The sequence below is a fragment of the Aptenodytes forsteri genome, unplaced genomic scaffold, assembly GCF_000699145.1.
Source record: "Aptenodytes forsteri isolate BGI_AS27 unplaced genomic scaffold, ASM69914v1 Scaffold26, whole genome shotgun sequence".
NCBI classification, from domain to species: domain Eukaryota; kingdom Metazoa; phylum Chordata; class Aves; order Sphenisciformes; family Spheniscidae; genus Aptenodytes; species Aptenodytes forsteri.
Genome location: NW_008794125.1, coordinates 1132769 through 1158048, shown reverse-complemented (window position 1 = coordinate 1158048; position 25280 = coordinate 1132769). Strand labels below are relative to the sequence as shown.

The 25280-nt window shown below is 51.7% G+C and overlaps 1 protein-coding gene across 1 annotated transcript in view; it reads left to right on the top strand.

The window, feature by feature from the left end:
• Nucleotides 1-25280, top strand: part of CAPN15 (calpain 15) — a 55786-nt gene that overhangs the window by 11519 nt on the left and 18987 nt on the right. The window lies entirely within an intron of this gene.

The window sequence follows — 25280 nt, the reverse complement described above, 5'->3', positions numbered from 1 at the left end:
ATGTCTCCTGCAAAGTAGACTGCAGGACTCATCCCAGCTCTTCCTCACTCACCTAAATTGTGAAGGTGGCTGCCTGGGAATGGGATCTCAGTTCCTTTAACGAGTTCGCCATGTTCTTGTGGCTCCTTTTCTTTCTGACCTCCCAGCTACACTGTGGGTGTCACAGATGGAGGATTGTGACTCCAGGTTGGGTGGCGACAAGTAGCAAGAGTTTCTGAACTCAAAAGAGCTCAAAAGCTGTTTTCATGCAAAGGCAGTAAAACGCTTTGAACACCAGGTCCAGGGGAACGAAACACACCAAACCAGAATTACTCTGAAAAAGAGCTCAGTGTTTTCAACCCTCAATTTCTATCCCTCCTCGATGAAATCAGCACCTCAAATGCATCTCTGAGTCATTGCCTCTGCCCCTTCCCCATCAGCCACTTGCAGTGAGGAATTTTTCTTTACATTGAAGGGCTGGTGTCCTGCATTCAGTCTCTGACAGGCTGAGAGGTATGTCAAAAGCATCTAAAAATCCTCTACCCGGGGGCTTGGCTACAGAGGCTGCCATGTTTTGTGCTAATAATATTTGAGCCTTTGCCTAATGCCTGCTTTGTGTAGATTCCAGCCTGGTTGGGTGTTTGTACTTGCTTGAGTCTGTTTGGAGCCGCTAGTCTTTTAGGAATAGCTGCTTGCTTCTGAGTGTCCCCGAGCTGTTGTGGCTTTCCACTGGAGGCGTTTGCTGCGATGGTCATGTAGTATCTGTTGTGTAGTCCTTGTTTTCTTGCCTTTCTGCTGCTGCGAGTCCCGGAATCTGCTTCACAGTGTCTGGCGCGCAACTCCGGGAGACTGAGGCAAGCGACGTCACGCTTTGCTCCTTTGTAGCCTTGTCTTGGGTTTCCTTGTTGAGCTGGTAACAGTGTGAAACCAATTAGCTGTTGTCTTTGCTCTCAGTCATGGGCTGGAGTTCCTAGCAATGCCCAAGAGGCCTTTAAAAAGGCCATTTTGTGCAGTTCCCAACATCTGTTGCTGGGTGTACCAACCTTCGTGGCTGGCCCACAGTTCTGCTCGGCGGTCTGTGCTGTGTAGGTTTGTCCCCTCTAGTTTAGAGGGATCCTGCAAACAGAGCTGGGTCCTTCCTGCAAGATTATTCCTTCCAGACTGCTGCTCTTTCCCCTGTTGCCTTGAAGAGTTGGGGAAGATGTCGACGGCTCACAGATTAATACCCCGGTATGCCTGTGCACAGCCAGCACTGAGATTTAGGAGCGTCCAGTGCAAAGCTGGCACCGGGCACTGAAAAGGCGGTGTCTCTGCAGCCTCATGTATGCCAGCTGAGACTGCTCGTGATTCGAAGTCTGTAGCTTGGAGGAGCTTGAGAAACTAAGTGAAATCTTGACACATGGAAATGAATTTCCTGAACAACCAGCCTTCGTGGTGGAGCGGATGTTGGGGCAAGAACAGGAACTGCCGGTCTCGGTGCAGATAAAGCCAGTGTCCTGTTAGGACAGGAGTGGTTTTTCTGATAATTATGTATTTCCCCTGCTAAAGGGAGAAGAGAACTCATCCCGGCTAAGTGCTGCATGGTTCCCGGAGACAGGAAAATCACTGGCCATGATTCACTGAGCAGTGAATTGCGTGGGAAGAACCTGCTTTAGGCAGTGATTATGGAAGTGGGTTCAAAAGACCTGCTGAGATCAGCCAGGCTGTCAGGCATCAAAGTACCCGCGGTTCCCATGGCGAGACGGGTGAAACAACAGGGTGAAGAAGCAGAGGATGATTGGTTTCCAGAGAGCAACAGATAAATATATTTTCCTTTAAAAATTAAGTAAGTAAATAGAACAAGTCAGGGTAGGTAGCACTGCCTCTGAATGTCCTCATCCATGGGAGTCCTGTAGCGCAGGAAGGAAGTGGAGTACTGGGGAGTCAGTTTGGGGCTGGACAGGAGTTCTGGGATAGACTTTGCTTTTCCTGCTGATTTCCTGTCCCTGCCTGTGGCTGCCTTCAGAGCTGATAACGCTTTGGCTGCTCTAGAGCAGCACAGAGCCAAGCCTGCTCTGGTCTGTCTCAGGGATGAACGCAGACCCTCCTTGGCAGGGAAACAGGGACGCGACTACTTCACGAGTGACTTTGGTCTGTACTTGGTGGGGGAATTGGGGGAGGCTTCTCTCACGGTGGGGTGGAATAAGGGAAGAAAATCAGTGCTGTTTGGCTTTCGAGATTTTAGAAGCTGGGAGGAGGCTGCAGTGTCTCCTGTTGCCTGGGTGAGGCTGGGTGGTCTGGAGTACCCTGTGTGCTGAAGACAGGTGGACACAGGGGAGAAGAAGGGCCTTAACGGTAGAAGCAGTAGATGTGTGACATGCAGATTTGAGTCCCTGGTCTCTTCTGGACCAGACTGCACAGTCTCTTTCTACACGTCGGCATCCCATCTTTTAAACAGGAGCATGCCCCTGCCTTCCCCAGCGTGCCAGGAGGACGTAGCTACTTAAAGATTAGAGGTACCAAGTGTTATATGCACATTAGTTAGAGGGATCTCATTGCTGAAATCTCTGCTTAGGGCAAAGGTGTTAAATACATCCTTGATACCTGCATGTAGCCAGACAAATTCTGGCTTAGTTACAAGTCCCCTTGGGCTCCTCCTTGTTCGTATGCTTAAAGGTGTTTGGCCTGGGCTGTTGTTGGATGAGAGCGTTCAGCTGAGCCTGCAGACCCACCACGGCCGAGCTTCCTGATGTGCCAAACCCTTCATGAAGCTGAGAGCAGCAAGGTGCAGTGCCACAAGCCTGGGTGCTGGCAGCAGGACATAGCTCCGTTGCTGCTGCTGCAATTGAATGGTTTGGGAGCCGTGGGCTCGTGGTGGCTTTTCCTGCTGCTGCTGCTGGAAGTGGCAGTGGCAGCTCTTCAGCGTGCAGCCTTCCACATCTGTAAGGTGTTAGGAGGAAATTAGGGCACTGAACTGTCTCCCAAATGAGATTTAAGGGAGTGTTTCTGTTCACCTAGTCTTCATTCCCCAGCATTCATAAAGAGGGACAACAGGGTCCTGTCCTGGTCAAATTCTTGATGGGACCCAGAGATGAATGGGATCTTGATGGGACCGTCAGAGAGATGGGGCTGTTCCCCGCTGGACCTGCTGGGTTGCTGTGGCCCTTTCAGTGAGGTCTCTGCCGGAGCTGGGTACACGTTAGCACCAGGCTGGTGGGCTGGGGGGTCTCCTGGGTTGCAGAGCGCTTTGGATGTCTTGTGAAGGGTTTATAGCACTGAGAATTGCTTGAGTTCGTTCTGCTCAGGAGAGGCTTTTTGGGAAAAGTGTTGCAAGATCTGTGTGGCTGAATCTAAGCGTCTCTGCCCAGCACTCAGTTTGGCTGAAGCTCTCCGAGCTCCTTCCTTTTACGGAGAACATGCATTTTCTGGGGTTTCCCGCAGCATTCTGCAAAGGCTTTGTATTTTTATATAAAAGCCTCTTCAGAATGAAGTACCTCTGGGCCTCAATGGCTGTGGAGGGAGGAACAGACTCTTTTATTTTTATTTTTTTTAAATGCTAAAAATATATAAATCCCTCTGCTTTTAGAGGGAAGTGAGGAGACCTGCTTTTGTTGTTGGCAGCTGGTGGGAGGGCACTTGCTGTACCCCGCTCCCCAGAAGCACCACTTAATTCTAGAGAGAAACCCAGAGTGAGGTGTCCGTGACCTTGGTGTTAGTGAGCCCCATGGCTTAAATGTGTGAAAAGAAGCAAGTCAAAACTGCTGGGTAGTGCCACACAGTCCTGTCTCGGGGGCTTTGAGCCATCTTGAGGCTGGTGGAGGTGTTAATAAGGGGACACTGGCATATCGATGCATGGCAGGGAGCCATATGGAGGGGGAATGCGGTTGTGTGCAGCTCCTTCCCTCCCTCCTGTGTTGTGGCACTTCATCTGCATGTGCGGCATAAGCAGAACTGGTATCTAGAGGACGTCTTTCTTGTTGGGGAAAGCAAGGCCCAGAGGAGAAATGAGATGTCTGGGAAGAAAAGCTAGCGGTAAAGCATCAGGTAACTCTGCACGGTTTCCCTGCTTCTGTTTTCTGTCATCGGACCACGGGTCAGGCATCAGCCTCAGGAGGTCCGACGGCCTCGGCGGGCCAGTGTCTGTGCTCTTTGGAGTACAGTTACCCCGACAGAGCTGGGGTTGGGGCTGTGGGTCGGGGCAAGAATAGTTCCCTGGTTTTTATCAGCAACGTGCTTGGTTTTGGGTGTGCTCAGAGAGTTGATTTTTGCACCTTGCAAAAATCACAGACTGGTTGAGGTTGGAAGGGAACTCTGGGGTCCAGCTGGTCCAACTCCCCTTCCAAGCCTCCATGCGAAGAACAGGGACGTGTGTGGCTGTGAAAAAGCTGGGGATAGCCAAAATCTGCTCTGACTCTATATCCACAGAGGAGGGATGAGGAGGGAAAAAGAGACCACTCTTCCAAACCACAGGGGTACTAACATCAGCTCTGATATTCAGGACATGCCTGTTCATCACACCAGAGTGGAGCCCGTGTTCCCCAGGTGCTGGGATGAGGTGGATGCGTCCCTGTGCGGGTTGTGCTCCCTCTGGAAATTGTTGTGGCATCAAAGTTCAACTGGGATTTGGTAGAGCAATGATGCTGCAGGTTGTCGTGGATACCTGCTTGATGGGAACACTGGGCTTGTAACTGTTTGCTTGCCAGTTCTCACCAAAGCACGTGGCAGCTGGAATAATGTCTTGCTCAAGAAAGTGTGCAGTGCCAAGGAGTTGGCAGCGTGGTATGCTGTTTCATCTGCCTGAGGCTTCCAGTCCTGCCCATCCGCTTTCCATGCTGGCGGCTCCAGCAGTCCGCTCGCTGACAAAGCCTCTTAGTTGTTTAAATTGAGGCTATTTATAGCTCTGGAGCTGTGAAGAACGTGGAGGATGGCGCAGAGTAGCGGAGACCGAAGTTCTCAATAGGTACCCAAACAAACTCTCCCTTTGCTCCCCATCTGCCCCCCAACCTTCCCCATTTCCATTTCCCACAAGTGCAGGTAACAGGGCTGTCGTGCCCGCTTACCCTCTCCAAAGAGAGGGCAAAATCCAGGGCAGGGAGTCAATCAGAGCTCATGTGTTTGTCTTACCCAGCGGGGTTGGCTAAAATCTGAACAGAAATGCCTGAACCCCTTGCCTGGAGTGTTGCTGTCACAGCATGGAGAGCACAGTGGACCTGTCTCTTTGATAGTGCCAACCTTAAGAAAGGAGAGCAGCACCTTTACCTGGTTTTGGGGTGCTCCTGACACTGCAGTAGCTGAGCACCCTTGCTCCCAGGGATGTAGGTTTAGGTCCTTCTTCCAAGTGCAGGCGTTGGGTAATTTTGCTTTGGTGCTCTCAGGATGCCACGCTGCACGAAGGGGGATAGCATCCAACTTTGGCTTTGCCTAGATCCATGGTCCTCTCCTCTTCATCTCTTTTGGGAAGAGATTCTGGAGATGTGATTTTGCTGTGAAGGAAGCCGGCCTCTTGTACTCTGTGCTGCGGCCATGTGTGGTAGGAGGGCCTGGTAGAGCCCTTTGGCGCTCTATTTGGAGCAGGCTTGTTTCTAGATGCAGGTACGTTGAGGGTGGGGTGGGAAAGGGATTGGTAGGCGGTGAATATTTTTATTGTTTTATATTTTTTAAGATCAGAGAATAGTAAGAGGAGCCAGAGCAGGGATTTTTCCAGAGCAACCCTTCTGCATTGCTCCCTTGACTTTTTTTGGCTGCAGAGGCAGGAGCTTGGTCTAGTGCTTCATGGCAAATCACTTGCACCCCTGAGAGGTGTCACGCATGTAGCCTGGAGCTGTGAAGCGGTTTCAGCCCTCCAGAAGAAGCTGATGGATGGATGTGATGACAGCAGGAAGCTCAGGAGCCTGGCTCAGCTGCTGCGAGGAAGGAGAAATGTAGGAAAGTGCGTGTGGGGTTATTTGTTTTTGTCCCAGGGTCACGCGAAAGAGCTAGGGTGGGAACCACAAGCCCATCCACCTAACATGCAGCATCTGTCCTGGAGGGAGATGTACCTGCATTAACCTCATGCTCCTGCTGTCGTGGGCTTGTGGAGGGGGGGTGAGGGCAAGAACAGCCTCCTGCTTTCTGCCCGTGGGGCAGGCAGGGAGCTGCCTTCCCCTCTGAGCTGTTCGGTGCTGCCAAGTGGCCAGCCGTTTCCTGGGTTCGTTCCGGACCTCATTGCTTTCCTCCAAAATTGTCAGCTACTGGTTGCTGCAAAAGGCACATGCTGGATTTCTCTGACCGGTAACTTAATCCAGTTTGACATCGGTGGCTCTGGGCTCGGGTCTCTGACTAACGTGATTCAGAAATGGAGAGGGGAAGACACGCAGAGCTGCAGTCTCCCTTCGCCCGCCTCCACCCCCCGCTGCAGGCGCCTGGCCTCAAGCTGGCCGTGGCACTGAAAGGCCGCGTTGATCCCATCTCGGCTGGAGACTGGTGCTCGTGCGTGGAGGAGATGGAGGGGAGCATGTACTGAACGAACCCTCTGCAGGCCTTTGTTCCCTCGGATGAAACAGCCCCCCCCCGGTGCGGGGCTACCGTGAACAGAAGGGCAGTTGTTCAAGGGACACAGAGAGGAAAGATAAGCTGTGGTTGGACGCTGTTTGCATTTGGCAAGCTGGGGCTGCATCTGTCTGTTCCTGCCCAGGGATCCACAACCCGCCCAGGTAGCTGTGCCTTATCAGCCGCTCCCCTCAACAAACTGCCCTGGGCTTTTATTTGAATTGGGTACCTTCCCGTGCTTCCCGCCCTGCCGCGCCTGCCAGCCTTCCCGCTCTGCCTGGTGCTGGCAAGGCACTGGTACTGCAGCCGGCAGCCCGTGCCAGCAGGTGCATCTCACAGCACCCCTGCCCACAAGCATCACTGAATCCCTGCGAGGGGTAGGTGCTGAAGGTCACCGTGAGGAGGTGTGAAGAGCTGATCTGAAGAGAAAGAAGCTGCTCCCGTGTTACAGATGGCATTTATGAGGCTGCAGCAGGACATTCGAACCAGAAGGAAACTTGGAAGTGAAGTGTGAACGCAGCCCGCAGCCCTTCTGGATGGCGGTGGGACAATCAGCAGGAGAGTCGGGGCAGTGCATGGGGTGAGGATGAGAGTTTGGGCTGCAGGTGCTCAAAGGCTGCCAAGTCGGCAGCTTGCTGGGAGCTGGAGGGGCCTCGCCTGCCCTTGCCCAGAGCAGTACAGAGCTCAGCTTTGTCTCCAGACGCACGGGTTCAAGCCCTGCTGCTCCCAGCGCTCAGAGTGGTATCGCATGCTGGGGCTTCTAGTTACATAGAGCTGGGCTCCTGCGTTTGGAGCGTGGCAGATTCACTAGAGCAAAATGTTGGGAGGCTGGCTCTTGCCACCTTTTGGCAGGGAGAGGAAAGGGTGTCCATACCCCCTGGCCTTCAGTAGCATTCCCCAACTGTGGAGTGGGGAGAAGGTGGACACAAGCAGGACCTTTTGTCTTCCTGAAAACCTGATTTTAACCTGCATACCTTAGAAAGGTGAAACTATATTGGGAGGCTGGCTCTTGCCACCTTTTGGCAGGGAGAGGAAAGGGTGTCCATACCCCCTGGCCTTCAGTAGCATTCCCCAACTGTGGAGTGGGGAGAAGGTGGACACAAGCAGGACCTTTTGTCTTCCTGAAAACCTGATTTTAACCTGCATACCTAAAGGTGAAAAAACTATAGATAGGTAGGTGGATAGATGTGTGTGTGTATGTATGTATATGTATTTTTCTGCCTGATTCCTTGGGACACCAAGGAGGAGACCGCTTTTATTCAGAGCCCTGGTGTTGGCTGGCACGTGCCCCGTGCGGCACTGGGACTTCCCGTCAGACCTGTGCCACCAACTGTAGCAAATGGGTCCTCTTTAACCTTCCCTGCTGAGGAGCTGAGGCTTCTCCTGCTGCCTTACCCCACAGCTGTTGTGCCTATCTGCGGGGAGGGACAAATGTGGATACACTTGGTGCTTCTGAAATGTGGAAAAGAATTTGCTGCAGGGTTGCAGCCCGTGGCACAGAACGGACTGATCATTGACGCTGCTGCTGTCTTGCCCAGCAGCTTCCATGGCAGATACAGTGATGTGCATTGGGCACATCATTGCTTTACACACCCCCTAGAGAATCTCCTAGCAAAGCTTGGCACAATGGCCTGTTTTCCTTGGGTTGTCTTTTCCTACAGCAAATGTTTAGATGCTTTGTGTCTTCTGGGCATGCTGGTGTGGGCACTGCAGCCCCTGGCTCGCTCAGTGCGTGTGTGAGTGGCTGTTGGAGGGACTGCTGTTGGTGGTGATGTGGTGGGGAGGGCACAGCAGCTGACAAGACCCATCTGTCTTGTGCAGCGTTTAAGTCTGGTGCAGGCACGGCACGCATGCGCTTTCTCTCCTCTCTGTCCCATGTCCGTAGGTTGACAGTGATGTCCTTCAGGTTGTCCTTGAGGAGCATGCGTGCTGAGCTTAACCAAGACCTGTTTGTGAGAGTGTGTGTGACTTGAAGAGGTTCAGGAGCTTTAAACGAGAGCGGGAGCTGCCCTCCTTGGTAGGAAGCACTATGTCCTGCTGCAGGGAAGGGATGCTGAGCTGTTAGAGGAGCCCCAGCACGGCCTCTGGATTGGCCCAGCTGGATTGCTGCGATGGCAGGATGCTTCTCTGTGGCACGTGGACACATGAGGGTTAGTTGCACGTGCTCAAGCCAGGAGCATCCTCTAGATTCCAGCTGTCAAAGCACTAACTTAAGTATGTGTCATCTTTACAAGGCAGTAAACAGTACTATGGTCTGAATTACCGAGTCCAGAGGCCTCCAGGGTACAGTATAACGTGTAGGGGCTTCCCTGGTAATTACTGCCTGCCTGACTGCTCGAGGAGTTGGTCAGACGTGATGCTGGCTCAGTTAAGGTGGCAGTAGCTCTAGAGCATGGGGCATGAACAGAAGGAGCTGGTTGGGGTGCTGGGTGGTCGTGTGGCTCAGCGTGCCCCAGCACAGTGTTGTTCTGCTCTGCTCCTGGCCCTTCCAGCTCCACATAACCCACCCAATCCTCCTCGCTGCCTCTGAGAAGTCAGAGAAACCAAACAGCCACTGTTTTCAAAGTGCACAGCGATGCCAAACTGAATCTGAGGCCAAGTGTGGATTCCTGTGTTGAATCTTTGCTTGATGGGGTGGTGGGAGCATGGTGGGCTTCTGATGTGGTGCAATGCTCTTGTATCCTCCTGGAGCTCCTTGGTTTGCCGATGGTATCCTGGTGGGTGATCTCCTCTGACACGGCAACTGCCCTGGGTGGCCTTGAGGCACTGTTGACTGCCACATTTTACTTGGTGCCCGTGGGGCAGGAAGGTGTGGGGGGGGTGTTTCAGGCTGGTGGGGATCACAACATGCTGAAGGAGCCCATCTCGCTGTCCGCGCTGGATGCTGTGCCACAGAGGGCACAGGTCTGGGTCTGCTCTGCGCATCCAGGGGTATTTTATGTGCACACGCTGGTACTGAAGATTGGCCCAGGACTGTCCTAGAAGCCATCAGTGCAAGGAAATGAAAATGGCAAGTAGGCTGTGCAAGAGGAAGCATTCACAGCCAAACCGCAATAAGATCAGCATGTTTTATCCCACTGAGCTTCTTGGAAACTTTTGATAATTGTCCCCTCTAAAGTTCAGGCACATGAGAAAGAGAAGTAAGTGACCTTTATAGGTCAGCTGCACATGTGCAAACAGATCCATTGCTGTTGGTGGCACTCAGCCTGTGCACAGGATCCCATCTGATCCCATCTCCCTTGCAAGAAGGAACTGGACTGAGCTGCTGGCTGGAGCACCACGAGAAGGTACTTCAGCAGCAGGGCTTGAGAGCTCACTGATGCCTGTAAGGTCAGTGTTGGATTGATATTTTGGCCTCTCAATAAATTGTCCTGCGGTGGTCTCTGTAATGAGGTGTGAATCCTCGAGGCTGGCCTGGCTCTGTCGGTAAAGAGCAGGGATGCTGAGGTGGTGAAAGGCCAAAGTCTCCTTGGAGGTAATTCTGAATTTCCTCCATGGTTTCAGCAGTATGGGACAGAGCAGCTGGCTCAGGGCAGGGTGAGTTTCCCTGATGTCAAGAGGAAGCTGTTCTGTTAAAGTTCACTAAAGAGGTTTTGCTTTTCATTTTTTTGAAGGTTATGTGTCAGCATCCAGTCCTGCAGAGTGGAGCCAGGATTCCTTGAGAGCTGCAACACACTCTGAGCTTTCCTTGGCTTCTTCTCAGAGGAGGGGTCAGTGGGGGCATCCTGTGGCTCTTCGTACATGCAAGGATATTGATCCATGACTTCAGCCTTTTTCCTGCAGATCTAGTGTGCAGAGCTGGCAAGCTCCTGGAGGTACAGGTCAGCTCACCTCTGACCTCGGCGGGTAGGAATGGTGTTTAACCAGTGCTGGGATGAGAAGGTAGAAGGCAGAGGGTGACATCTGGGATGGGGGTGTCCCTCTCCTGTCCTCTGGAGCCTTGGAGGCTGCAGTTTGGAAGTCCTGGGAGCAGCCGTCAGCCTGCGGGTGCCCTGGACCCTTCATGCCATACTCTGCCTGCTGTATTTATGGACCTTGATGCTTCAGCTGCTGTGGAGATGGACGGATTTCTATTAACCGTACCCTGCATGTGCCCCGCTGTGAAGTGAGCCCAGGTATTAGCGTTGCAGGAACTGAAGGCTGGAGCACAGCAGCTGGAAATGCAGGGTGATTTATTCAATGGAGATGTGAGAGATGGGAACAGACAGCTTTGGAGATGTGTTGTTGCTCCTGATCCATTTCCCCTTCCTCCCCTCTCTTTCATTCTCTCTTTCTCTTCCCCCACCAGTCTTCCAATTTTATTTTAACAGCACTACAAATTGCAGCATAAATCTTAGCTGAGCAGCAATTTGGGTTGGCGGCCACCAGTAAATTTCCTCTTCCAGCCTCCCCACACGAGAGGGAAGTTGCCCTGGAAGTAAGGGGCTAAGGGTGAGTCCTGAGTGTGTCTGGTTTATAGTCCCATCAGGTTTCCCTGGCTCATTCCAGTTATGGGCCCCTAGCATCTTTAGCCTTAGTCCCACATCTCTCTAGTCTATGGGAACAGGAAAATTCTTCTCCCACTCCAGCCTCCAGTACTAACACCTGGTGTGTTGGAAAGTGGTGTGAAACAGCCTCAAACATGGGGTAGGAGGGATGCGTAAGTTGCAAATGGTGGCATTCAGGTGTATGACATCTAAAGCTGTTCGCTATTCTTAAAGATAATAGAAGGTGGCCTTCATCTGGGGAAATGGACCTGTGCTTCCAAACTCCCCTGCACATGCAGGTGCTTTTGTTTCCTGATGCAGAATGCATGTATCCTCTACAGGCTGTGCTGGGAAGAATGGCAGAAAATAGCCCTGTGCGGTGTGTGAAGGGCAAAGTCTTTGCCCTTTAGTTCACACGAGGGATCTATCTGCACAGTCCCACACCAGGAGCTGTTTGTCCTGGCAAACGTGTTTCCCAGCTGCCTGTACTGTCTCCTTGGATGTGTTTGTAGCCCCCTCCCCACCATGCCTGAGCTTGACCACCCTGCATTGAGGCCAGGTATTATGAGAGCAGAATAAAAGTACAGACCGTGCCTTCCTCAGCCTCTTCTTGTCTGGCTGTGAGGCTTCAAAGGCATTTTCCATGTGGGGGTCTTAAAACACTGGGCAAGTGTTGAAAGGTGCAAGGATAGGTCTGCCTGATGTCAACAAGACTTGCTTTTTGTTTGGTGTACCGGTGAGGAAACCAAGGTGCAAAGCGGGGAGGCATCTGCTGCAGAAGTGTGTTAGAAAATGGTGAGATTCTGGGGGTTTGGAGTAGCTGGGATTTTTGCAGAGGAGAAGCACAGGGCCAGCCAGTCCCTGCGGTGTCTAGGGACTGCAGGGCTCTGGCTCCAGCTGGCCACCTCGTCCTTGCCCTGCTCTGTTCTCCAGGGAGCGCAGGCTCTTTTGAGGGAGACCACAGACCCTCACTTAAAAAAGAATTTCTTAATTGGCTTAAAGACAGAGAAACAAAAACAACAAGTAGAGCTTCCTCTTCATCCAGCTTTCTTTCCTCTGCAGGGGTTGCTTTTGAAGCGATTGCTCAAACATACCTCAGGTGCAGGTAGCTAAATGGGGGAAATCAAGTGTCCTTTGGTCCCAAGAGTCCACCCTCCTTGCTGAAGCTGTCCCAGCTCCTCAGGTGAGAGAGCAGCTTAATGAGTTCAGGTTCTTGCTCCTTTCCTTGCCTCCTTCCCTTCCTCCTGAGAGCAGGTAAGTCTTTATTGTAAAATGTAACTGTAGAAATCAGCCCTGTTGGTGCTTTCTTTCCTTCCCACTCAGATTCATATCACTGAAGGGCTCCTTCCCTTTCTGTGCCTCTATGCTTAGATCCTCCTTCAAAGAGCAGCCTGTGCTCCGCTTCTCCAGGGCCTGTTTCAAATTGGACCTGGAGAGATGTGATCAAGACTGTTATTTGAAGGATTGCCATGCCCAGGTCTCTGAGCTCCTCCAGTGGTACCACGGCTGCTTCTTCTGCAGCTGGGGTGAAGGACATATCAGCAGGCTTCTGGAACAGCTTTCCCTGTTGGGATCCTTTCTTCCTCCAAGAGAAGTACTGCCCAGCTGGGCTGCTATGTTGCAGGATATCTTTTCTGAGCTGGGCTCACCCAGCTCATGCACAGAGCCTGCTGTGACGTGTTAGTGAAATTGGGCTAGTGGAGACCCTCTTCCTAAGCCCTGTTGCACCTACCCCTGAGGGGCTTCCTAGGTAGCACAGGGCATGGAGCTCACTGCCTGCCTGCCTCGGTCCTTGCGCGCAGGCAGTGCCTGCCGTGCTGAGTCTGTCCTTAGCCAGGGCTCCCCTGGTTGTAAAGGGAGCAGCCGCAGCTCGATTCAGCATGAATACTCTGCTTCCAAGGGCAGCGTGTAGCTGCTTCAGCTCCTGGTTAGATCCTGTTTAACCTGATCTCTGGCTCTGGCCTTGCCCTGGAGATTGGACCTTCATCCTGTTCAGGGGGTGGCAGCTGTTCTAGAAAGGGAACAGGAGTCCTGATGATCTCCCGGGCTGGTATAAATCTCCTCGCTAGCACTGAAGGACCTAGTGTGATGTAGGTGAGGAGCTAGAAATTCATTCACAGCCCTTGGCCTGATGTTTGCAGACAGAGGTGGTTCTCTGCTCCTCTGTGGCCAGGCGCTGGCGTCTAGTGTCTGGGTGCTCAGAGGTCCTGGTAGCTCTCTGAATCCCAGGCTCAGATGCATGTTTTGTTCTCTTAAGATTCCCCCCACATACATACACAAACCCTTTAATAGCTGTAATAAACCATATGCCCCTGTTATTTAAATAGAATAAAGTAAGTTGGAAGAGCCTCCCAGGAGCATCTGGAGCTTCACCACCTGTGGAAAATCGGCAGTTAAAGGAGCTGTATATGTGGTGGAGAGTGGGGAGAAGAGCCCATAAAGACAGTGTCAGCAGAAAAAGAGGAGTGTCTGAAAGTCTTTCATCTTCCCGTTGGCAGCGCTTAGATGTGACTCCAGCTGCTTTCTATTCTGGGTTGCAGGCAAGTGTGCGCTCCCACACTTGGTTATTACTGCTTGCAAAGAGCAGGTCTGGATTGACCCAAAGGTTTGGAAATCATTATGCTATCGAGTAAGAATAATTTAGAGGATGGTGAAGGAGCATTGCCAGGACTCGAGAAATTCGTGTTTGGTTTCTGGACTCGTCTTAGACTTAGTGGTTGGGCAGGACCCGTGGTCTGTCAGTGCCTTGGTTGATGACTAGATAACAGGCCCCATGGAAGGAGAATTTAAGGCTCTCCAAAACACCACTGTCTACTGCAGGCACAGGGCTGCAGAGATACATACGTAGAAGTGTGTACAGGCGTCAAGCCTTAGTTTTTTCAGGTGCTGACAGTGTTTTTTAGGCTGCAGTGGGAAAGTCATTCCCAGTTCTGTCCAGAACCTCTCCAGTTGCTTTGTGGAAAGAGGGAATCTGGCAGCCAGCCAGGTGTTGCAGGCTAAGGAGGACACAGTCATATCTGTGCATTCACTGGAGACCAAATGGACACTGGAATGACGTCGCTTCAAGAGGGGGCTTCTGTGCTGCTGCCTGTTCTCTCTTGGCTAATCCAGACACCTAGTTAAGAGCTTTTATTTCCTGGCCTCCTGGACTGTGAAGACTCCACAGCCAACTCAAACTTCGCTTGTAAGCTCAAGATGCAAATATGAACATCCCACCTGTGCCACGTTGCTGGATGCTCCTTAACACTGTGTCTCATCCCAGAGGCACTTGTGCCCAAACGTTCAACCTCTTTCAAGGCTGAAGGGTTGAGACATGAACCCTCTAGAAAGGAGTATGCTGAGAGGTGCCGTGGTGTGTGTCCGAGTGCCGTGTTGAGCCCCTGCTGCTCGCTGGCAGCCCCAGGTGCGGAGGACGAGCAGTGATGGCTGGCTAGCACATACGGTGCTTGCCTGCCACCAGAATCCCAGGTGGGTAGGCAGGTATCTTTTGCAGCCTGGTTCTTCTGAGTTGCTGATCGTCTCCCTCTGTGAGTGATGCATATATCACTTGACTGCCGGTACCCTCCCCTCTCTGCTCCAGCACGTAAGCCTCTGTGTGGTACACCAGCTTTGACAGAAAGGGCCAACCCCACTGCAGGCTTTCACCGTTTGTCAGAATAAATTGCTTCTTCCTCCTATTGCGTGGAGGAGATGCTGGTTCATTTGCCCTGAGTCTGAACAGCACCTGAGGTGACTTCTCCCCCCGCCTTGTTCTTCCTCCCCCCGAGCCTGCAAGGAGAGCAGAGCTTGCTGGCTGCAGCATGGCAACAGCCTCCTGAAACCACAGCTGATGCAGCAACAAATTTTGTGCGGTCTGGCATTTGTCTGCTTGACCTGACATAACCTGGGAAGGGGAACAGAGCTGGAGAAGGTGTGGATGATCCAGGAGCAGGAAAGGCTGGAGCCATCTGTGAGGTTGGTGGGGTTTACTGCTGTTGGAAGCCTCTGCTCTCCATGGTGGCCCAGGCAGCCGAGCTGACCAAGCAAGCCCTCGGCCCCGCTTCACCCCAGGTCAGTAAAGCGTGGAGGGACGTGGCTGCAGTGCAGCAGGCTGCACCAAGCCTTTGTGCATGTTTTGTCCAGGACGTGGTAGTGAATGTGAGTGTGCTTGAAAGTTGCATGTGGAGCCAAGGACTCGGTGGAAAAAGTGAGTGTGTGCATATGTGTGCGAACTCCAATACCTAGTTCATCTGGGACATCGCCCTGGGCTTCTGCTCTGTGCGTTGAGGTCCTCCTCTGGGATCGGTGTTCTTTGGAGGGGTTGCAGATGTGGTTCCTGAAGTAGAAGAGAGGACATTCAAATTTGCTCTCTGCCTTCTGATCTCCTGTCATCAAAGAAGCTGCTCAAGCACGTTGAGAGATAGCAGGGCTTGCTAGTTTGTGGCACTGGGTCTGGGAGGAACCGCCATCCTCGCCTTTCCCCTCGCTGCCAGATGACATTTGTAGCATGGCTGCGGTGCTTGATTACTGTGCCCTGATCCGACCATAGGCTGAACCCCGGGGATGTCGGGAGTTGCCAGAGTTCCTCTCTTCCTCTGTCCCTTGGCAATCTTTCTTTCTTTCTGCAGATCAGTGCAAAGCTTGTTGGCTGGGTTATTAAGCATGGGCTGCTTTCCTGAGGCACAGGCTTAGCTTTTCATTAAGGCCTGTTAATCATCCTGGAGAGAGCCTGACAGCCGCTGGCGATGGACCACAGTGCCCTGCTGCCTTCCGTCTCGCCGGTGTGCGCGAGGTCCTGTTCGCGGTGCCCCGAGCCTGGCTGGCAGCTGTGGGAAAGGGCGCTGTGTGATCTGGCATGGGACAGTGCCGCTGCAGAGCTTGGCAGCGGGGGCTTGGGCCCCGAGAAGTTTCCTCGTTTGCAGGAAGAGCGACCGGCAGCAGGTCTGCCAGGAGCCAGGATGATGGCCAAGTTAAAGCCCCAGGAGAGGAGGAGGAGGTTGGAGGCTCTGCTCCCCCGACTCTGCCAGGCTGCAGCCCCGCTCTCCTTAGTCTCAGACCTCACGGAAAGACGAGTCTTTCTCTCTCCCTCCATCCCAAATGGTACCGAGCTCTTGATTACTGCTGTTCTTTTCTTAATTGTACCTTGGAGCTATGCCTTGATTTATTGCTTTTTCAGGGAGAATTTAGGAAAAAAGATGGTTGTTTCTCAAGGAAATAGCGGCCTGCCCCATGCAGCTGATTATGGGCAGGCTGGGAACTGGTGTGACAAAAGGAGAGAGGGGCTTTGCAGGGTCCTCCCACCTCCTTCCCTGTGGTTGTGCCTGTGTTGCGATAGCTCCCACCGCCCCGCAACCCCTGCAGGGCCACGCGAGGGGGCAGGCAGCCCTCTCCAGCCTTGTATGGCTTCCTCTGACAGCAGTATTTTGCCTTTCAGGCCTCAAAGGCAGCAAATAGCTTTGAATTTCCTTTTCATCCTGGGAAGAAGGGATTTAATTTACTCTGTGAAAGTACAGGGCGGTGTTTTGGAGCTGAGCTGGTGGCGCTGGCTGTGAGAGTGATGTGGGGGTGTGGAGTTGCTCACAGAGCATCACCTGCAGCTCCTCAATCCTGTCCTGTGCCATGCTCTCCACACATGAGATGTCCTAAGAGGTGTCCTCTAGTCCATTCCCTCCTGCATTTCATCTGAAATCCTTACACTTTGAGCTCTTCTGGCCACCCCTCCCACTCTTCCCGACCCGAGCATCCTAGATAATCATTGAGATGAAGTTGTTGCCATCCTGCCATCTCTGGGCAGGCACCACGTGGGCAGGCAGGCATTCCCGTGGCCGGTCTGCTGGGTGGATAGCAGATGACTCCCCCTGCCTTGGTGAGAAGTGTCGATGGCAGGGCCTGGGGCAGAGCCAGCCTGGCAGTTCTGCAGTGGAGACGGCTAAGAGGCAGTAACAGAGGAGGAAGGTCAGAGGAAGGCCCCTCGACCAGCGGATCTGAGGGAGTGGCACATATCCTTGATGGAGCAAAAAAGGACGTCCCTTCTTGGTATGTCAGTCTTGTTTAGGTCTCAGCGGTGCGTTGAAGACAGCAAAGTCTTGCCTGTCTTCCTCTCTGGGCAAAAGACATGGTGAAGGGGATGTTCTGTGGCCTCCCTGGATGCCACTTATTGGCTGCTGTTAATGCTCTGAGAGAGGCATTAACCCTGTGCTGCTCTTCCCTGGGATCTTCTCCTGGCTCACTGCTGTTACCAACTTTTCTGTTGGCTTTTTAAATTAAAACCTGCCGTGATTTGAAATTAATTGGTGTAATAGTAGTAGTAAAGAACATCATCTTCCCAGCTGTTCTTCCCCAGCATCTTCCTAGTCCTCCTAGATCTGGCATGTTGGTGATAAATCCTCTCCCTGTTGTTCTTGATATCCCCTGATTTCTATACATCTTGTGCTAGCCTAACTTCAGTGGAGGCTTGGAGGTCTGTGCTCCTGATGGGAGTGGTACCTGTATGATGTGTCCTGCTCACATGTTCAGCATTAAACTGCTCACCAGTTTGTCCGGATCAGCAGGGAGCCCTCATGACTGCAAGAGGAGAGGCTGCCTCTAGGGTGTGATTTGGCTTCATATTGCTCTGGGTGTGTTTGTCCTCGGGTTCCTGCAGGCACAGGAGGCCATTAGGTGCTCCTGGTATCTCCCACCCTCTTCCTGGCACACCTTGAGGTTTAAAGGACATTGCTCCATGGAGGGTTGTGCTACAGCTCATCCCAGAGGATTCGGTGTCCTCACTGGTCCCTGCTGGGTGTGTGATGGGATCAATGGTATTCTGGCAGTCCTGATGTTGCCAGGGCCTTGTTTGCTCTGTAATAATCTCTTCTCCTGCCGTGTTCAAAGGGCCAGAGTTTTTTGGGCTGAGAGTCAAGGCTGGACGCTGCAGCCAGGTCAGCAGGCATCACTCCTTTTCTGCCAGATCTGAACCTGTTTGGCCTTTGACTGTAGCCTGTCTTGCTGCTTGGCAGCTGAACCGCTCTCCCCTCACCTTGATTCACCTTTTTTCAGTTCATCTGTATTACCGACCAGGGAAGGTGTCTACCAGAATTGACCCTTCATAGGCTCTTGAGAAGTTTTCCGAGCTGCCTCAAGGCAGGGAAGGATTTATGGGCCAGTCAGGGAATGATTAGATATGTTTTTGGAGCCCCTGTCCTTCCTTCAAAGTCTTTCTTCCTAACCAAGGGGATCTTCTCAGAGTTTGAAGTTTTTCGTTCTTTTCTGCAGAAGCGTTCAGGCTTCTCCACATGTGAATAATTGCAAACTCCCTCCTGCTGGGGCCGTTGAAGTAAAACCGCAATGCACGTTTGTACTAAACCTGTTCTCAACATCAGCGAGTGAGCGGGGCTCCAGGGCATACACAGCGAGCACCTCGCACAGCAAGGAGCACCCCTGATGCCGGCATTTTGAGTCTTGCCGGGGTGTGGGATCAGCCCTCTTCCTCGGTGACTGATGTTGAGTTTTTTGTCTTGTCATCTCGGCGTGGAGAGTCAAAGGGCCAGGAGGTTTGTTTGATGTTTGCGTGCATTGCACCCGCTGGATGCTGGCTGGAGATTGCTGTGGGATTTGGGTTGGCAGCAGGATCATGAGCAGTCATTCTCATGAAAACCTCTCAAGAAAATATAATTCCCAAATTCCCTTTTGCTGCTTCCAGAAAAACTTTCCCCTGGCGTCGCTGTAAAAGATGACTCTGAAGGGCCAAAAGCTGAGTTACGGCAGCTCTCATAATCTTTGTGTTTCCCCATAATGTTGGCAAGATCCTACCCTGTTTGGGCTGTGGATCACGTTGGCTTTCAGTTTTTTAGCATGGAGGCCTCAGTTTGATGGCTGGGTGTGAAAGTCTGTTTTTTTCAAACCTTTCTATACAAGCCATCTTGCAAACAGGTAATCACTTTATTTAGCAGCAGATCCGCAAGATGCATCATCCTGGTCTGTGGGATTGATTTCAATGGAGTCTAAATCCTCCTCCATTTCAGGTGCTCATGAATTTTGCTGGACGACTTTATTTTACGTGGGAAACTTTCTGGGACACTGCTCAGACCAAAGATGGAGTATAAGTATAAAAAACGTGCAAGATAGCTGAACCAATTTTTACCAGGCTTTCTAAAGAACAAATCTACTGTTCTCTAAGAGCCTTCTTGCTCCAAGTGCACAAGAAGCTGAAGCTACAAGTATCCAACGTAACTTGGGTCTGTCAGTCTTCTAGGGTTCAGGCCTTTCTGGTCTGTTGGTTTTTTAACAAAAAAAATTGAATTCTTGAATTCTTGCGTTGCGCTTGCTGGAGGACCGTGGGCCTTTTTCCCCTGAAAGAGCAGCTTTTGTGGGAGCTGCAGGCATGCTGAGGCGCTCCCAAATATTTTAGCGGAACCAGGGCATCTGCAGAGATCCTTTGCGTGTTCTACACCCAAATTACACCAATTTCATGCAACTGTGATAAAAACCTATAAAACTGGTGTACCTCCTTTGTGTATTTGCTCTTAAGTGGGTTCAGATATCTACTGTATGTGGATTTTAGCCAAAGTCAGTGTAGTGTAGTCAAGTAAGGCAAGATACGGATTGAGGCCATTCAATTCATCACCACCTTGAGCGAAATCAATGTATTAAGACATTATTGAACCTGTTTAAGCATATACGTAGTACGGTGCTGGGCTGAGTTAGTGACACAAATTTTCCTCACCTAGTACAATACTTAGGTGCAATTGGAGCTTGATATTGTTTGCTCTTAATTTCCCCAGATACCCAAAAGACCAGGGAAATTAGGTACAGAAAAGGTAAATAAAGTAGTTGAGTCCAGGAATGATGGCAGTAGTAGTGCTGTGCTAAATTGGTTTCTTTGAAGTGAACTGTGATTGCAACTGCAGAAATTTCCCATGCTTGCGTGCAGGGAGGCAAAATGAGGTTATTAATTATAACAACAGGCTGGAATTGATCTTAATGAGAAACAGTGAAGCTTGAGAGGAGCTGAGGATGTGCTGGTGGCTGTCCCCAGGGCTGGGGCTCCAGAGAGACCTTCCCGGACTGTTCTCCTGCCAGCTTTGCTGCAGCAAAGCCTGTCGCATGATGATCCGGTGTGACTGAGTGCCAGCGTAGCACGTTCCCCATGCCTCCATCCTGAGTTTTGAAGAGGTCACATTGCCATTGGCCATCTCCTCTGGGCCCTGTATCCCGATAACCTTGGGTAGGTGCAGGAGGCCTTCTTTAGGGTGAGACACCTGGTCCCTCATCAAAAGCTTGTGAACCCAGAGCTTGCAAAAGCTCATGACATTTGAGCAAAGCTAGAACTGGGGCTTTGCTGGCCTCCTTGAAATACTCAGTCTGCCTCTTCCTTTCGTATCCCCAGGGATTCTTCTTGTTGCCCTGGCAGAGATTTGGGTAACCTGTTCATTAGCAAAGTAGCCTTTGAGAATGGTCTTGTCTCAGCGTGCCTGTACCACACAGCGCTCTGCCAGCCAAACTGGTTTTCTTCTGAAAACTAGTATCTTACAACACCGAAGCAATTAAGGTATATTAAAGGCTAATGATGCACGTCCTGTTTTTCTCACAAGGCAAGCCTTCCAGATTCTGATTCTGCTTTGATGATTTTGCATGAAGAACAATAAAAGTCTCTTGTCTCCAGTCCATCAGTTTAGGATAACACTGCCTGTATGTCCTTAGCCTTGGAGGAAAGCTAGTGTGAGGCATGCTCCTTCCAGACGTGTGTCGCTTTGCATTCTTGCAGCGGCATTGGGCCTGCAACTCCAGTGACCATGTGTTCAGATGGGCAGATCCCTTGAAAGACTCTGTTCCTTCTCTCCTTTTCCTGGGCCAAACCCAGCCAGGGATTTCAGCCGTGAAGAGGACTCTCCAAGTGATGATGATCTCCTCAGCTTCCTTCCTTCATCAAAGCCAGACTTTGGCGCGTGTTACAGCAGCTTTCAGGGTGCTCCTGTCCTAGCTGTGCCTCTGTCCTCCTTCCGTTTCCCACGCCGCTCTTGACAGGTTCTTGGGGCCCCTTCGTGGCTGGCAAAGGGTAGAGGAGCGTGTTCTCTGTTCTACTTGCATCCTTTCCAAGCAGTTGTACTTGCAGAGCGTTGCCTTGGAAGTCCTTTCTTCCCTGTCCTACAGCAAAATGTCCCCTCTCACCCACCCTTAACATCTGTCTTCCTTAAGACAGGCAAGCCCTGTTTTTGGGGAGGTGACAGCAAAGTAAATTTCAGGGAAAGCTGCAGTTTGAGAGGATGTTCTGTGGTTTTGTTGGCTGCCACAAAAATATACTGCTGAATGAACTCCATACATTTGGGGCCAGTGGTTTTTTTTTTCCTCAGACTTCTCATTAGCAGAGTTCGGTTTTCCCCTGGGAACTCCTCATTAAAACTCACAGCCTCTTCTCTCCCTGGCTGGTGGAGCACATCTGAGCTGGCGGAGCTGTGTCCGTTGTGGGAAAAGCAGAAGCTAAACAGAAACTGTGCAAGAACCCTCTTGAGGTTTGGTGCAATGGGACCAAGAAATTCCCAGGAACTGGAGTGCGTCATCAGCTCGGAAAACTCTTAGTGTCTGTCTGAGCCTCTCAGCACCTTCTGGGGAGGGTTGTGTGGTGGTGTTGGGTCTTTAATGGCCCCGTTCACCGTCAAGTGCTCACCCTTGCACGGTTTCCTGCTGCAAAATTAGGCTTTTTTTTTTTTCTCCCTTCTGCTTTGATGAGTGACTTTCATCTGCCATCATTGCTTTATTAAACAGAACAAATCCAGTTGTCCTGCTTCAATTCATTGCAAGTTACTACCAGTGGAAAATGCTATTTTCTGCATAAATGTAATTGTCCTGCCCCAGTGAATGGTCAGGAGCACTGATACTGTGCTGGGCCTGGGAGGAGGTAACCTCCAGCAAGAAAGGATGTCCTGGCCAGAGGAGAGTTTGCCATGGAAGCGGAACGGGCTGGTCCCTCGGCTGGTTTTCCTTCCCCTATCTAAGCTGTGTTTCTGGGAACTAGCTGACAGTTTGTCCTGGACTGACTCTAAAGAGTGAGAGCAGATATAAATATATGATAAAGCTCTGGAGCACTCAAAAATTAATATTTCAGGATCAAGAAGTCTTTATTTCATCAACTGCTTCAACAAGAGGAGGAATTTGTGTAGTTGTAGTCGTTGTGGTTCCTTTCCACCAGACTGAAGGAACAAAGAGAACAGTGCAGCCAGGAGCTCAGACCAAGGCCCCGGCTCCAGTCCTGGCTGAAGGAGCCAACTGGTATGAGAGGACTTATTAATTTCCCTCCTCCTCGAGGAGGATGCGAGCCACCGGCCCCATTCTGCAGGGTTGCTCAGACCCATACAGTACCAAACACTTCCCCGGTGCTGTGCAAGGGGAGCAGGAGTGCAACCCAGAAAGGTGTAGTGACACTGCAGCTTGAACTCCTTAATGTACATCCAGTTTCGGGCTTCCCGGTACAGCAAAGACCTCGGCAAACTGGAGCAAGTTCACTGGAGGGGCACTAAGATGGTCAGGGTGCTGGAGCACGTGCCCTGCAAGGAGAGGATGAGGGAGCTGGGCTCGTTCAGGCTGGAGAAGAGAAGGCTTTGGAGGAGGTCTACCAATACCTACAGGGACATCATCCAGAAGACAGAGCTGGGCTCTTCACAGCAGCGCGTGGTGGGAGGACGGGGAAACAACAGGCATACGATGAGACAGGAGAGGGTCAGGCCGGCTATAAGGAGAAGCGTTTTTGCCTCAAGGAGAGTCAGCAGAGTTCACTGCCCAGAGAGGTTGTGTAGTCTCCATGCTTGGAAGTTTTCAAGACCAGACTGTATAAACCTGAACGACCTGCTGTGATCTCTTAAAAGATGCAGCTTGGAGCAGGAGTTTGGGCTGGAGACCCCCCCGAGGTCCCTTCTGACCTGAGTTATCCTGGGATCCTCCATGCTTCCTCTTGTGGAAGGGGGGTGCTGCTTTCGCTCACAGGTGGAGAGGTCCAGCAAGGGCCCCCGTTTTATGGGCACATTTGTGCCATTCAGTGGGCCTGCCTGGCACTGCCCGATTTGGTTGCTTTGATATGAGCCTCCAAGAAAGCATGGGTGAGCGTAGGGGAGGTTTTCTTTGCTGTCTCTGCCCTTGCTCAGTAGAACTGTGCTGGTGCGAAGTGGGAGAAGAGGGCAAAGGGATGGGTCACTTCTGGTGCTTTGTTTTTGCCTGCACCTCTCTGAAACTGGGTGAAGGTCACTGGTACTGAAGCCTGTGTTATTTTCTTGTCTCACTTTGGTGGAGTGGGAGAGGCGGGATTTGGAAATACTTATGCAACCTGCCCTGTTTGTATGATGCTAGCACAGTGCTGGTGGCAGTTTTATAGCCTTGAGGGTTTAGAAGTGTGAATCAGAGACTATTTTTCTCCTATAGAAACTTGTAAAAGTGGAAAGTCCCTGTTCATAGTCTTTCTGTGTTGCTCTGCCAGTATATCTGCTGCAACCTTCCCCTGGTCCAGCCTACCACCCCTTGCCTGGCTCTGCAAGAGCGAGTCAGCTCAGCCAACAGCATCTCCTTGCCTGGGCTTCATGACGTGCAGGCCATGATCCCAACCCACGTGCCCTTCTAACAGTTCAGCTGCCAGAGCGATGCCGCATGATTCCTGACCCCCCTCACCCCCTTCTTGCACAGGTACGGATGTCTCCTGTTCTGGCTGTGGCTCTGGAGACGTGGTAGATCCGCGCAGGAGACGGCCCAGCAGTCCTCTCTTGGTCAGAGCATGCTGTGCCGTTGAAAGGAGTTAAATAGAAAACAGCTGGATGGGGAGGAGGGGGATTGATTCACAGCTCACAGACAATCAAGGCAGGATTTTGTTTGGGTTTTTTGTGGTTTTTCTTTTTCTTCCACAAAGTTCTAGTGCTTTTTCTTGTATTTGTTGAACAAGAGGATTTTGCTACAATGCGTTCTGTTTCAGAGAGCTCGGGGTTTGTACATTACTAGAACAATTGATTTTTATTTTTTTGTTTATTTACTGCAGGAGAGAACTGAAGGAGTAAGTTTTAAGGCTTTAGCTGTTCTGGAAGATTTTTTTTTTTTTAGAGAAACAGCCTGATTCTGTTGCTGCATGCGATTGACACAAGCTCATATAATCCTGTTACCAGTGTGGGCTCTGCAGTGGAGCCCTGGGATCTCTCGCTCCAGTGCCCAGGTCACCTCGAGCCACTCGCTCTGGCAGTCCAAGGTGCTTCTGTCCAGGGCTGGTTGCCATCTCTTGCCCTGGAGCTCAGCTGCACATCACACAGGCCTGGCACACCACCAGCTCCCTGCCAGCAGGAAAGACGCAGACTGCAGGTTTTTGGGCACTTCCTCGTCTCGCACCCTGCCCTGTTCCTTCCTGTCTTGCCCTGCTCTGGTGAGGCTCCAGAAAAGCCTTTGGTCCCAGATAACACCCAAAGGTAGTGGAGACCCCTGGCTTGTTCGATGGCTGTGTAGGAGCCGGGGCTCTGTAGCAACAGGACACGCAAGCTCAGCAGAGACTCCTAAACTCATCGCTGAGCAGAGCCCTAGGAGGGGGACATCGCTATCCCAAGGTGGGTTTGGAAGGTGACCAGCTGGTGTCTTCTTAATCCCTTCCCTGTCTTGTCCTAACAGTTCTACCCCACTCTGGTTAGAGGAAAGTTCCTGCACGTCAGAGGGAAGCAAAGGGCCACGATGTCCCTGCAGTGACTGTCCCTTCCCTCCTAGTGACAGCCTTCCCCCGCCGCCTCTGCGCGCTCAGAAACGGTGTCCAGAGGGAAGGAGCCACACACCCTTCAGGCAGCTCTGCTGCCAGATTCTGCCTGCGAATGCTGCCTAGGCGTCCCAGCCAGCATCCCTCTCTGGAGGCTGTCACCTTGGCAGTGGGCTGTCTTTGGCACTTCTAACTCCGCAAAACAGAGTGAGCAGTAAGGTTCCCTGGGACCTGATTAGCATGCTGAAAACCGTCTACTTGGTTGAGTACCTTCTATATTCTTTTTTAAGTATTATAATTATACTGTTGTGATTGCCAAGGTAGGTGCAGTCCTGCCAATGTGGTGATGTCTCCTGCCAGCTGATGTGCACCCTGTCTTGGCTGGGTAGAGCTACTGTGGTGGGAAGCATGGCCCTGTGGGGCCAGCCTTGTCCATGCTGCTGGAGGTGCGGGGTGGTACAGCTGTTGCCCCTTCCTTGCCATGTGCACCCAAAAAGAGCCTCTAGCAGATCCCTGCTGCCAGCCCGACGGGCTGCTGAGAGCTTGTGTCATTGTGCTCCCTGTAAAGTGTCCCCTTCCCAAGAAAAAGCCCTTCTGTGGGTGGGTGACTTTGCCAGGTCGCTGTGGAGCGGCTGTTTTTGAGAGGAGCTCCTCTCCTGCAC